Source organism: Thermobia domestica, chromosome 4 (assembly GCF_964235325.1).
Source record: "Thermobia domestica chromosome 4, izTheDome1.hap1.1, whole genome shotgun sequence".
Taxonomy (NCBI): domain Eukaryota; kingdom Metazoa; phylum Arthropoda; class Insecta; order Zygentoma; family Lepismatidae; genus Thermobia; species Thermobia domestica.
In genome coordinates, this window is record NC_137457.1 from 233286974 (window position 1) to 233299506 (window position 12533).

At 34.4% G+C, this 12533-nt stretch overlaps 1 protein-coding gene across 5 annotated transcripts in view; it reads right to left on the minus strand.

Annotated features, from left to right (window-relative positions):
* LOC145683906 (uncharacterized) overlaps positions 1-12533 on the minus strand; it is a 222956-nt gene that overhangs the window by 9520 nt on the left and 200903 nt on the right. The window lies entirely within an intron of this gene.

Consider the following 12533-nt stretch of genomic DNA (forward strand, 5'->3'; position numbering starts at 1 on the left):
TAATGTTGGCTACTTCCAACGAAAACTTGGAATTTAGACAATGAATATCTTAAGTTAAAGTGCATCCAAGTAAGCAATAATTACATAAAATAAAACGATTTTATCAACGCGTAATCATTCCATAATTACAAAGATCCATTTTTCCAAAACTTTGCAATTTCGCTAATATTCAATTTAAGTTTTACAGTTCCTGAAAGAAGATAAAATTTCACCAGTGATATTATTCTGAAACTTATCGATTTCAACAGAACGAACAGTAATAAATTGAAAATAGTGAATAGAGTAAGGAATCCGACGATCACTAAATTGACATTTCATTATGGAAATATGTAGTTTAGAGTAATGAGAGAGGAGTCAACAAAAAATACGAGGAAGAAAAAAACTTTAGCAATTATAAATCTCAACAATTTCATCAATATTCTATATCACTAGAAAATGATGAGACTTGCAAGGCGCACCTTGCTGTTTTTTTTTATATATATATATATATTATTTAAGAAATAATATGCAAATAGAACTAGTATAAATACCAGGCCTGGTCTTAGAGATATTTATATTTAATTTATATGTATGTCTAATAATCTTTCTTTAGGTGGAAACACTTCTCGCTGGGGGTTGCAGAAGCGAAAAACATTTTTTTTCTTTCTTTTCCAAGAGGAACCTTTAGTTCCCCATACTCCGCGGAATATCCCTTAGTTAGTCGTCGTGAACTACTACAAATACGGACGAGAATTGGGTAACAGGGCTTCATTTTTTGGAGACAGCCATTGAATGATGTGATTTTTGTAGGTTGAAGGTTCTGAATGAGGACCTGTTTAGGCTGAAATTCTTTTGATTCTAGCCCTGAACGATGTGGCTGTATAGGATGGTTTCTAGTGAGAACCAAAGTTTAGATTCAGTTGATAGAATTACCACTGAGTAATGTGGTATTAGGGTTTTTTGGTTCTAAGTGGGAACCAGGGTTACAGAATTTAACTTAAATTGGGTTATTCCTAAATAATTAGTTAGTTTTTAGTTAATCTGTTTTTGTTGAGTTACTTAACGTTTGAATTGTTAGGATTTAGGTTGGGAAATTTCGAGAAGTGTTTAGACGGAATTTAGCTAGGGAATTATTAAGTTTTTTGTTTTATTCCTCAATTCCCAGAAGAGAGGGGATTTGGGAAAAAAATAGAAGAGATTGAACATAAGTGATGTTCAGTAGAGCACACAGCGAGTGCTCGGTTTGTAATATTGTGTGTAAGAATTCTATAGTCGCGGTTCTACAATATAGAAGCCTAGTCTTGAAACATAGACGAAGCTGATAGAGAATTTCCTTAGTTAAGAATTTTATCTGGAATTCAATGTACGGGTCCAAATTATACCTCTTCTCTAACCTACACCTAACCTAAAAGAATTAGCAAGTCTCCTTATGAGGAACGGAATTCAGATCAGATGAGTTCCACGACAGGGATTTAGGTGAAGTACTCTATAAGTGACTAGTAGTGCTGATAGAAACTAATTAAGGAGTGTACTAACAGCTCGTAAGTGAACGCGAGTTAGTAACTTCACAGGCCCACCCCAGTTAGAGTAGTCTAAACAAATTAGAGATACAAGATAAATTAAGAATTCTAGTCAGGAACAATTAGACATCTTAGGACTTTCATAAACAAAACACTTATTTAGTAAATAAACAGATTAAATTTTAGTGTGTTCTATGATTTCTATATCTAAAAATCGTACACGAGAGGTTAAGATAATTAAGAGATAATTTCCCCTACACATTTTAGTATATAAGCGAGTCTAAATGCATACCCCCTTCTCGATTAGTTAAAAGAAGGAGAAAGGAAGCCCACAAGAGAGAAGGTAAGACGGTAGATCAATTTATAATCTCATATGAGGACTATTGAGATAGTACTGTGGAAGGAAAAGGAGGGAGAAGAGGAATTAGGTAATTTATAAGAATACAAAATTCTGGATACTAGGTATATTTTCAGTAAATCTCCTCCTCCATTTTGGTTATGGATTTAATTGCGATTCCCTAGATAGTGGATTTATTCATTAGATAAATATGAGTGGCGTATTGTACGAATAGGAAGAATTGGTCGCGGACCGTAAGGTACGCCCCCGGTAGATATATTATATATTACAGTGAAACCTCTCTAAAGCGGACAGCCATGGGGAATCAAATTGTCCGCTATAGAGAGGTGTCCGCCTTAGAGAGGTTTCAATATTTCATGATGTAAATTAGTAAACAAGGTAATACGCAATTAGAAAACAAATATTTTTGCATGAATCATGTATTTACGAATATTACAAAAATGCCTGAATTATGTATTTACGAATATTACAAAAATGCCTGAATTATCCTTCGCCACCCAATACTCTATGTTCGAGGCACAACATGGAAATAAGATGATATAGTTCTCTGCTCTTGCGACTACTTACTACATTTTCGGTATGTTGTTTTAATTTGTGAGTTAATTGCAGTCCAGTAGTGTCTTTTTTCAGACAATATGTGTACCCGCGGGACAAAAATACCAAACTTGTCTTCTGCTTGCTTACAGATTCTAGAGGAACAGTACCATAACGTGTCATCCAAAATTGTGGGTAACTGTCAAACACTTTTCTGTCTAAAACAGTTTGGGTGGGAGTGGAGCAAGCAAAGGACATGAGAGTGTTGTTAAACAGAGACTTCGTCTAGGTTGCTGAGAAGCCAGTTGAGGAGGCAAAATGTCACAATGCTTCCTTGATGACACATGTATGAATTACTAAAAATGTATTTTTACTGCACTTTCCAACTTGTTTCTAGAGAAAGTATCAGAGAAAGTAATACGGAGGTAAATAATACTTATAAAAGACAGGAAAGACTGTCCGTGTCCGTACTAGAGAGTGTCCGCTTTAGAGAGGTTTAACAATATGTTTTTTCCTATTACAGTGTTTGGGGATTACAAAATATGTCCGTTACGGGAGGTGTCCGCTTTATAGAGGTGTCCGTTGGTAGAGGTTTCACTGTTTCACTGTATTATATATATATATATATATATATATATATATATATATATATATATATATATAGAGAGAGAGAGAGAGAGAGAGAGAGAGAGAGAGAGAGATTTGTGTGAGAGGGGACGGTAGCAGACTCTGGTGTATATTTAACTTCAATATATGAAGCAAACATGGTTCCAATGTTCGCTGATTGATTTTATTTTATATTTTTATGTAACACTGAAATTGTCAAAAAGAGAATCTAGTATTTTGTTAATTTCGAACCACTTGACTTCGAAAGACTTGAATTTGATATAACTAGCGGGTCCATAAGGTGCACGTTCCACAAATTCCATCATATCAGAATAGCGGAAAATATTTAACACTGAATTAAATTAAGTCAGTTAGGCCACATAATCAAGAACAAGTTTCATCAAGAAATTAAAGTACACTCATGTCCAAAATTATTGTCGCATGTCTATAAATATAATGTTGTAGGAATATAATTTGATAACGAATTCGCCCGGTATTTCTTATAATGTTAGTATGTGTATAATAGGCGAAGACATGTATGTGGCAAATTTCACGTCAAAAGAGCAGTAAATAAGAACAATAAAACGAAAATAAATCTCTTTTGTCCCATTAGCAATATTTTGTTTTTCTCATTTTAATTTTCGTATTTATAATTCTTTTCCTATGAAATTTACCACAAATACATTTCCCGATTATACACATAGTATCAGTATTAAAGGTACCCTGCAAAATCATTATCAAATTATATTCTTACAAGAAGACAGTTATAGATATGCGACAATCATTTTGGACATGAGTGTATATTCCTGATAGTTAACATGTAAAATTTGATAAACATATTTTTAAAAAAAATCGGAAGACAAGAATATTGGTTCGTGGTTTTGTAACTAAAGGTTTTACCTAAACAAAAAACAAAAAAAAAAAAAAAAAAGTCAAATTTCATTATACTCGTCAATGAAGTATTCACGATTAGAACTCTCAGAATATCCTTCAAGAAATAAATATTTTACATAACTAGATTAGTAGTTTAAGCTAGAATCAAAATCTACTTCACCAGCTGAAGCCTGAATATACTGCTATTGTCATCCGTATATTACTTCCTGCTTTCTTCATACTTTGAATCCTCGAATGTAACTCCAGTCGCGACAAAAAATAATATATAGAACACAATTATAGGAATACACGTTGGCATCAGCATCATTTAACGTGCCAACATGTATTCCATTATTTCCAAAGGAGAATTTCAAATAATTATTGGTCTCCAAGAACGACGACATACGTCAGTTCACACAAACATGTGCGAATATTTAGATGAAGTTTACAAGTTGATACAACCTAGCGTGGGTTTTATTCCTAAATGTTGTACTTACGTGAACAAATGCCTTACTTGGAGATGGAAGTATGATTGTCTACTAAGAGGTGTGACGTATCTCCACACACAGCTGGACGAATAGCAAGCAAAAGTAGCAAATAGTGAAGACTGACTTGACAGTCTAATTAGTAAATTATTGACTTGCTAGTTAAAAGGCTTTCCTAAACTTTGGTACAAATCCTGTTGTAGGCAGTTTTATTCTTCTTGCTTAATAACAAAGCCTATGTGTTGCTTAATAAAAGAATATATGCATGTAGACTGTAAGCAAATACACTTTGAAAATACCACTATAGTGCTAGTTCATATATATGAGAAGTATTCAAGCGCAGTCCCACGAGAGTACGTCTACATAAAACCAATAATAAAGAAATAAACCCTAAAATTTAGTTAGTTACAGCAAAAACATAGTAGGTTTTTATATCATATAATTGCTGAAAACTACTACATGTGCATAGTATGAGATAATATCTCAAATACACTTTTAAAAATATATATATTGTTCTTGTGATTAATATGCACCTCACCAAAACTGAGAATGGGCAATAAAAAGGTGAGATTATTCAATTTTAGCTTTTACGTTATTTTTTTCAAGCTGCTTTGTTGTTTTGAATTGACAGAACTTGAACTTGCCATTATTTTAACTGACACAATTGTAACCATTTTTCAGTCCTAGATCATAAATGGTTCCCAATTCATCTTGTAGTTCCTGTCCAGATTACAAAAAAGCACAAAAAGTAGATCTCAATGTTTCCGTAAGATCTTCAGAAATTTTGAAAAACGTTATCTGAATACAGAATTATTTCGTTGATATATTCAAATTATTTCGTTGACTGATTCAAAGTATATCAGGCAAATTGTGAATGTTTCCGAGTATTACATTGGAATGGCCAAAAAGGACATAGAAACTAGAATGTCTCTCGAAACAGCTTATTTATCTAGACACAATATTGGAAAGGTCAAAGTGTTACACAGAACGTTTTGTGATATTGAAAGAAAATGTGTATGAGTCATTTTTTAATCAAAACAAGGAACCTAAGTATAAATCTAGACAAGAGGAGCTCTGATGGGCAATGGGATTTCATAATAATAAGAATTTTTAATATTCGAATAGGCATCTTTATTAAACCCCATGGACCACATAGAAATTACACACAATTAAAACGAAAGAAAAAATTATCAAAGTTAGTAATCTTGTAAACCGAATATAAAATGCCTTTTAAAAGCAAGCAAGGTTGCTATAAATCAGCACAAAATAATAAGTCTTCATAAAAATCTTTTGCATAAGTTTTTCACATAAATAGGAACATTCGCAAAAAAGAGAATTCTCGTGCAAGGAAGTCACATCACTGTATCAACAAGTTGTTAGATCTCATCAAGGTTTACTTGCACATGAACCATCTAAGAAGTGTGAGGTCTCACACATAAGTTCCCTAGATCTACTGAGGAAGGTGCCATGGAACACCGATAAAGGGGTTACATGCACAGGACCGACACGGCGTAGGATCGACACGGCATAGGATCGACACGGCGTAGGATCGACACGGCATAGGATCGACACGGCGTAGGATCGACACGGCATAGGATCGACACGGCACAGAACCGAAACGGCACAGGATCGACACGGCATAGGATCGACAGCAGAACTTTCATACGATCGAAATAATAAAAAATACATTATTTTATAATTACGCAATATTAAGTAACAATTATTTTCTCAAGGATATATAGGAGAGAACCGTCATACGATCGAAACGGCATAGGAACGAAACGGCGTAGGATCGACACGGCATAGGACCGAAACGGCACAGGGCCGACACGGCACAGGATCGACACGGCATAGGATCGACACGGCACAGGATCGACACGGCACAGGATCGACATTCTGTAGGGTGGTCAACACTTTCTGAAAATATCAATATCGCATATCCCTCACCTTGAATTTGTGGATATAAAAAATTGTAAGGATAAATAATTCTAAATGGTATATTTTTAAAAAAATTATATATATATATATATATATATATATATATATATATATATATATATATATATATATATATATATATATATATATACAAATTGTATAAAAATATTGTGCGTAATATATCCATGCCGTAATAAATACACCTTTAATTTTGTGATATTAAAAAAAATACGCTAAATAACTCCAATAGTTGATTCGAGGTTTTCAATACCGAATAAATAATATTATTTGTCTGATATTTTTATAATGCTGTAATTTTTTATGTATACTAAGTTGAAGTATGTACATGTAACTGCAATTTTAAAACTGTAGGCTTAGAATTTGCGTTTGGATTTTTTTTTTAAGCGAAGCAATGCACCTATGTTAAGTTGCCTCCTTTCAAATTTCGAATTGAAATCGGAAGCCAATCGTTTGTTTTTCGTTTGTTATTGACTTTTTTGAAGAAAAATAGTAAAAATCGTATCTTTCTTAAAACATAAAGAGATGTTTACAAAATAAAGTTGGTATATGGCCAAATTTACCCTTGTTCCTCCACTTAAAATTTTGATTGAAAATCAAACTCAATCATTTATTTTTCGTTCGTTATTGATTGTTTTGAAGAAAAACTAAGAACCATTAAAGAAATTTTTATAGTAAAGGTGGTCACCTTCACAGGGTTCCTGCACTTCAAATTTCGTTCAAAGCATAAAACGGTTAAAATAATAAGAGAAACACAATCAGTACTCTACGCAAATGTTTAGGGGGTTCAGGGGCTTTAGGAACATAAGTTTATATAATATCAAGTGTTTATATATATAAACGTGCTAATATGATAAACGTGCTTAATTTTGCATAATACCTTGCTCAAGGGGGGTTTCAAAGTCCTTAATCCCTTTACTTCAGTACGCCACTAAACATCAATTATAAGTCATTCGTTATCCAAATTGTACTTCTTGTACTGATTCAATCCTTAATTTTAAAGTTCAAAATTATATTAGCACTTATTATGCTATTGGAAAAGAGCACATATTTTATGACAGTGCAAGGTAGTTTCTTGTTTTAACAATTGAAAGAAAGGAAAACACCAATAAAAGTAATAATAATACCTGACACGAATTCCGATAGTAAATCATATTTTATTATCTTATTTGAAACTTTGAGAAAATTGAAGCTCTACACCGAATACAAATTGGATAATAAGCAATGCTTTATAATTGCTTGATACATTTCAAATTGAGAACAAAGAGAGTGACACTGTTTAAAAGAAAGATTGGATAAAAACAAGAATTTTAGGAATGATCTAAAAAATGGATCAAAGTATTATGATCTTGGCTAATATTAATTTTTGGATCAGTTACCATAAAATATTCGAACGGTCTCTAAATCGAGTTTTCTCCAGATATGTAGTTCTCCAGGTATAAGGAGTACAAGAAAAATTTCGATTAATTAAATATTTTGGATTTTTTTTTATAACGGACCACAAAATCGACTTTTCATATTTTTTACGCAATAAGCATATCACACTGAGTTAAGTGATATCTTGGGTTGGGTTACACTATATGTAGTTCTCCATATATAAGACATACAATAAAATTATTGATTGAATGAAATATATTGGACTTTTTGGATCAGGGGCTACAAACGTTTGGACGGTCCCTAAATCAAGGTTTCGTATTACTTTCGGAATAAGCACATCATGCTGAGTTAAGTGATAGTTTTGGTTTGGCTGCACTATATGTAGTTCTTCAGATATAAGACGTACAAGATTTTTTTTTTTTATTGAATGAAATATATTAGATTTTTTGGATCAAGGGCAACAGAATTTTTGAATGGCCCCTAAATCGAGCTTTCGTTTTATTCAGGCACTAAGCACATCATACTGAGTTCAGTCATAGTTTAGGTTTGGGTACACTATATGTTGTTCTCCAGATATAAAGCCTACAAGAAATTTATTGTCTGAAATATATTGGATCTTTTGATCCAATAATAGTCCTTCATCCTCCATTTATACATTAAGCAAGTAATAGTATAACGTGTACATTACGTGATACACTTTGTATTTTATGGTGTGATGTTTAATAATAAATTATTAACAGAATACCCGTTCTTCGCACGGGGAGAATAGTTTCATTTTGAGCATAAAGGGCAATGGAATCTGAGTATGGATTTAAACTGCATCGGGAGTGTTACTGTTCGTCTGAGTGACTCCAAATACTATTTCATCGACACTAATATCGGTATTATTTTTTATCATTATATATATAGTGTGTAACTTCATTAATGTAATGAACGTCTGGAGGTGATTCCTGGACTCGGAAGAAGAATTTAAATGAAACGAAGTCTTTAGCTTATCATAATTATAACTTCTATGCCAATGGTAACGGATGATCAATCAACGGCTTCCTGTTCAACTTAAGAGTGTGTAAAAATGAGAAAAAAATAACTTTGATCCAGAGTAGGTTTATTATGACTGTGCATAAGACAGTCAGGGGCAAAAGATCATGTACGATGAACTAGAGTATAAGGGATTCTTCACATAACAACAGTGATTCCCACAAATTATGTGAATATAATTTGAGCCAAAGTAAGCTAGATTAAAAGATTTCCTCCCCGTAATGCGTAAATCCGTGGAAGATAATAACTACGAGTACAGAAGGAATGAAATTCGACGATACTCAAGGTGTTGCGCGTGTTGCACAAGGAAAGAAAGAAATACAATTTCAAATTATCGATTTATTCTGTTTCGTACAAGGTAGGATAACTGTGAAATACTCAGAGGTACCTTGTACAGTATTTGCGCAATGCAGTATGTGTACACGAGACAGCTATGAAGAATAACAGTTCACAGTCTGATATTGTCGACCGTTGACCGCATTGCAAAGATGACATCGGCGAAGCAAATTTTTCCGCCTGTGATCAAGCACATCTGAAATTTCGTAGATGATTGCCGCAGCTATATTACATCGAGCTACAAGTTCTTCGACTGTCGTGGCCGGAGTTTCATACGTATCCCCGAAATAAAAAAATCAAGCAGCGTGAGGTAGAATGAACGAGGTTGTCATAACACGTTTTTCTCTCCCAATCTGGGAATGTTTCATTTAGGTAAGTCTGCATATTCCTGTCAAAATGTGCAGGTGTACTATCATACTGAAATCACATCTGCTGTCTTATGTTCAAGGGCACATGTTATATCAATTTTGGGAGACAATTACGTAAAAATAAAAGATACGTACTCCCACACAGGCAGACCGATAATAAATAAGATCCTACCACAAAATTATCCACCACACCACACCAAATTTCTGCTGCTGATCGTTTACTAGAGTTGCATGTGGGTTTTTACGCCATACACATGATAGTTTCAAGACGGTTTTGATCATTCGACGTACGCTGTCTTCAAGTTCAGCTGTCCATATGGGGCTATTTCCTCCGATTTCACGTACGAGAAACCGAAGGGACCCCTCTCTCGAAGTCGAATATGGAGGCGTGGAAAAATACAAGGAAAGTTACTCTCTTTTGAGGGCGACGGTCACGATGTAAACGCCTCACTTCTGGGCTATTGCCCTTTGCTACTCCATAAATGAGTTGCATATCTGCCAGCTCGTGGACAGGGTAATCTTCCATCGCGCAGGCGTGTACAGGTTAACACAATCAATTTTACTTAAACACCAACGTCTACACTTTTACACGACCTTAAATACCTGGACACAACCCTCTACCGTTGAACACAACATTTCCCATCCTGTTATACAGCAATTACACGTGTAACAGTAGAGCATCTGACTATGTATATCACTCACAAGTTGCGTAGATGCTTATTACAACTCAGCCATGCTAACTGAAGCCATTCCACAATAAAACTTCAAGACAGCCTTCTGTAAGCCACTCGCAATTGGCACACAAGGGACGATAGTTCCGTAGGTATTCCTCCGTGTAGGTATTCCATACAGCTCTAAGGTATGTACATTAGAATGTCGAAAAAAGACTATCCTTTTTTTAAAATGTACTTTCAACGAGCTTCCTTTGAGAAAATTTCTTCGGCAATGATAAAATCAAAATGTAAGTGGTCTACACTAGGATAGTATTTTGGTATATTCACAATAGCAATGAAGTTTTTCATAGCTCAGGGAAAAGTTGAGGTTTGCCAACTCGAAGGAAAGGGAAAACGCCATCAAAAGTATTCCTGGGAGAAGATTCATCTAACGGATAAATCAAGTATACTATTCCAGCGCACTTCTTGGTATCGTTATGCAACGTGTACAACATCCCTTGTTTCCCCACTTTTGTTGCTTCTGTGCACAGAAGTACCATATTCCACGGAATTACATATTACGAGGAAGAAACCGTTTAATGCAGCTTACTTTTGCCCCATATCTATTCACACAATATTTTGAATCCCTGGGTCATGTGGAGAATTCCTTGTACACTCGTTCATCACATATGATCTTTGCATTTTTCGATGTTATATTTATTTACATGCCGCCTGACTGTCCTATGCACAATCGTTTTAAACCTAATCTGGATCAAAGTTATTTTTCCTTTTTCACACACTCTTGGACAGGAAGCCGTTCATTTATCATCCGTTACCATTAGCCTAGAAGATATAAGTATGATACGTTAAAGACTTTGTTCCATTTAAAATCTTCTTCCGAGACGTCATTATGCACTGAGACAAAATAGATGAATCACACATGTGTATCTCTCTTTCTTTCGAATTCTGAGTGTTCTTCTAACTTGAACGATGCACTATTATTTTTTAATGTTAAATCTTGTACTTGATTGATCATTTCTTCATTCAACGTTTGATAAAATACTCAAAGGAATACTCCAGTTTCTTTGGAAGTCATCCTTGCATCGTCACTGTACACTAATCGAATCTACGACTAAAAACAATGGACATTCTTTTGCCCGACTTCAATCCGACGTTTTGTTCATGAGTTATGGCGGTTTATACATTTTTCCGACAAATTTTCGGGTGTTACACTCAGGTTGTTGTATAATTTTTGTTTTATTTCGGTGTCAGGAATCACCTAACGACGTTTGTTATATTAATTAAGTTACACCCTATATATATACGGGCGCCATTTTATGTATTAAAAAAAACCAAATTTGTTTAGTAACGTAAATAGCTAAACTATGAAAACGTATTTACTAGAGAAACACTTTTTAGTTCTTGTAATAATTTTTTCTCAAACAAACTGAAGGTAAATATATACCAATAAATCAATACAGCTATATTTTAGAAAATGAAATGAAATCTTTGAGTTTTACGTCCCACGCTTATGCCGGTTAGGCTGAAGGAGACGGTGATTATGAGAAAGGAATGAAATGGTGGAATGAAGAAAGTGGGAGGAAACGGGAGAACCCCGAGAATATCCACGCACACGGCGTTTATCGACCACAAAGTTCACTTGGCGGGAGCAGGGTTTGAACCCGAGACCCCATGCACCAGGGGTGAACGCTCTACCACTGACCCACCGCGGCTCCAGCTATATTTTAGAAATACAATAGGCACTGATTTTTCGAAGACTGCTCTAATACATAGGAACAATCAAATTTGTAAATAGAGAGTTTTCTTTTTAAATAAAACAAACTGAATTGCTTAAACTGCGCTATATCGATTGGTTTCAGCATCTGATTTTTTAAAAATAAATAATTAGCAGCACGAAAAATTCCTATATTATCTTCGAAAATAGACCTACATGTTAATTGCTTTACTGGCTTTATACATTTTTTTTTTTTTTTTTTTGAAAAAGTGATTGTAGGGGAAGCTGGGGCTAGTTGCAACAATTTTCAGGTCTGTTTTTTTACTCGAAAATTATTATAGATATAAAAACTATATTGAGTGTAATAAAAGGTACATGCCTTAACTACATACCAAAAAAAGAGAAGTGCAAAACATCGAACGGCAGTTTTGATAGCATCCACTTTTTGAACTAAGTCCGACTGTTGACACTTGCCCCACCCATGGGGTAAATTGCAACATCATCTGGGGTAAGTTGCAACAATCGGACTTGATTCAGAAATTTAATGCTATCAAATCTACAGCTTGAACATCGCTTCACTCATTTTCACTGTGGCAGTCAATGTCTATAATCTATACAGATGTATTAATAGTACGGATTTCTCTCGGAACACGACCAATGAGACCACTTCTCACAACATAAACACTGTACCCAGTCTTCTTCTGTATCCTGTTCT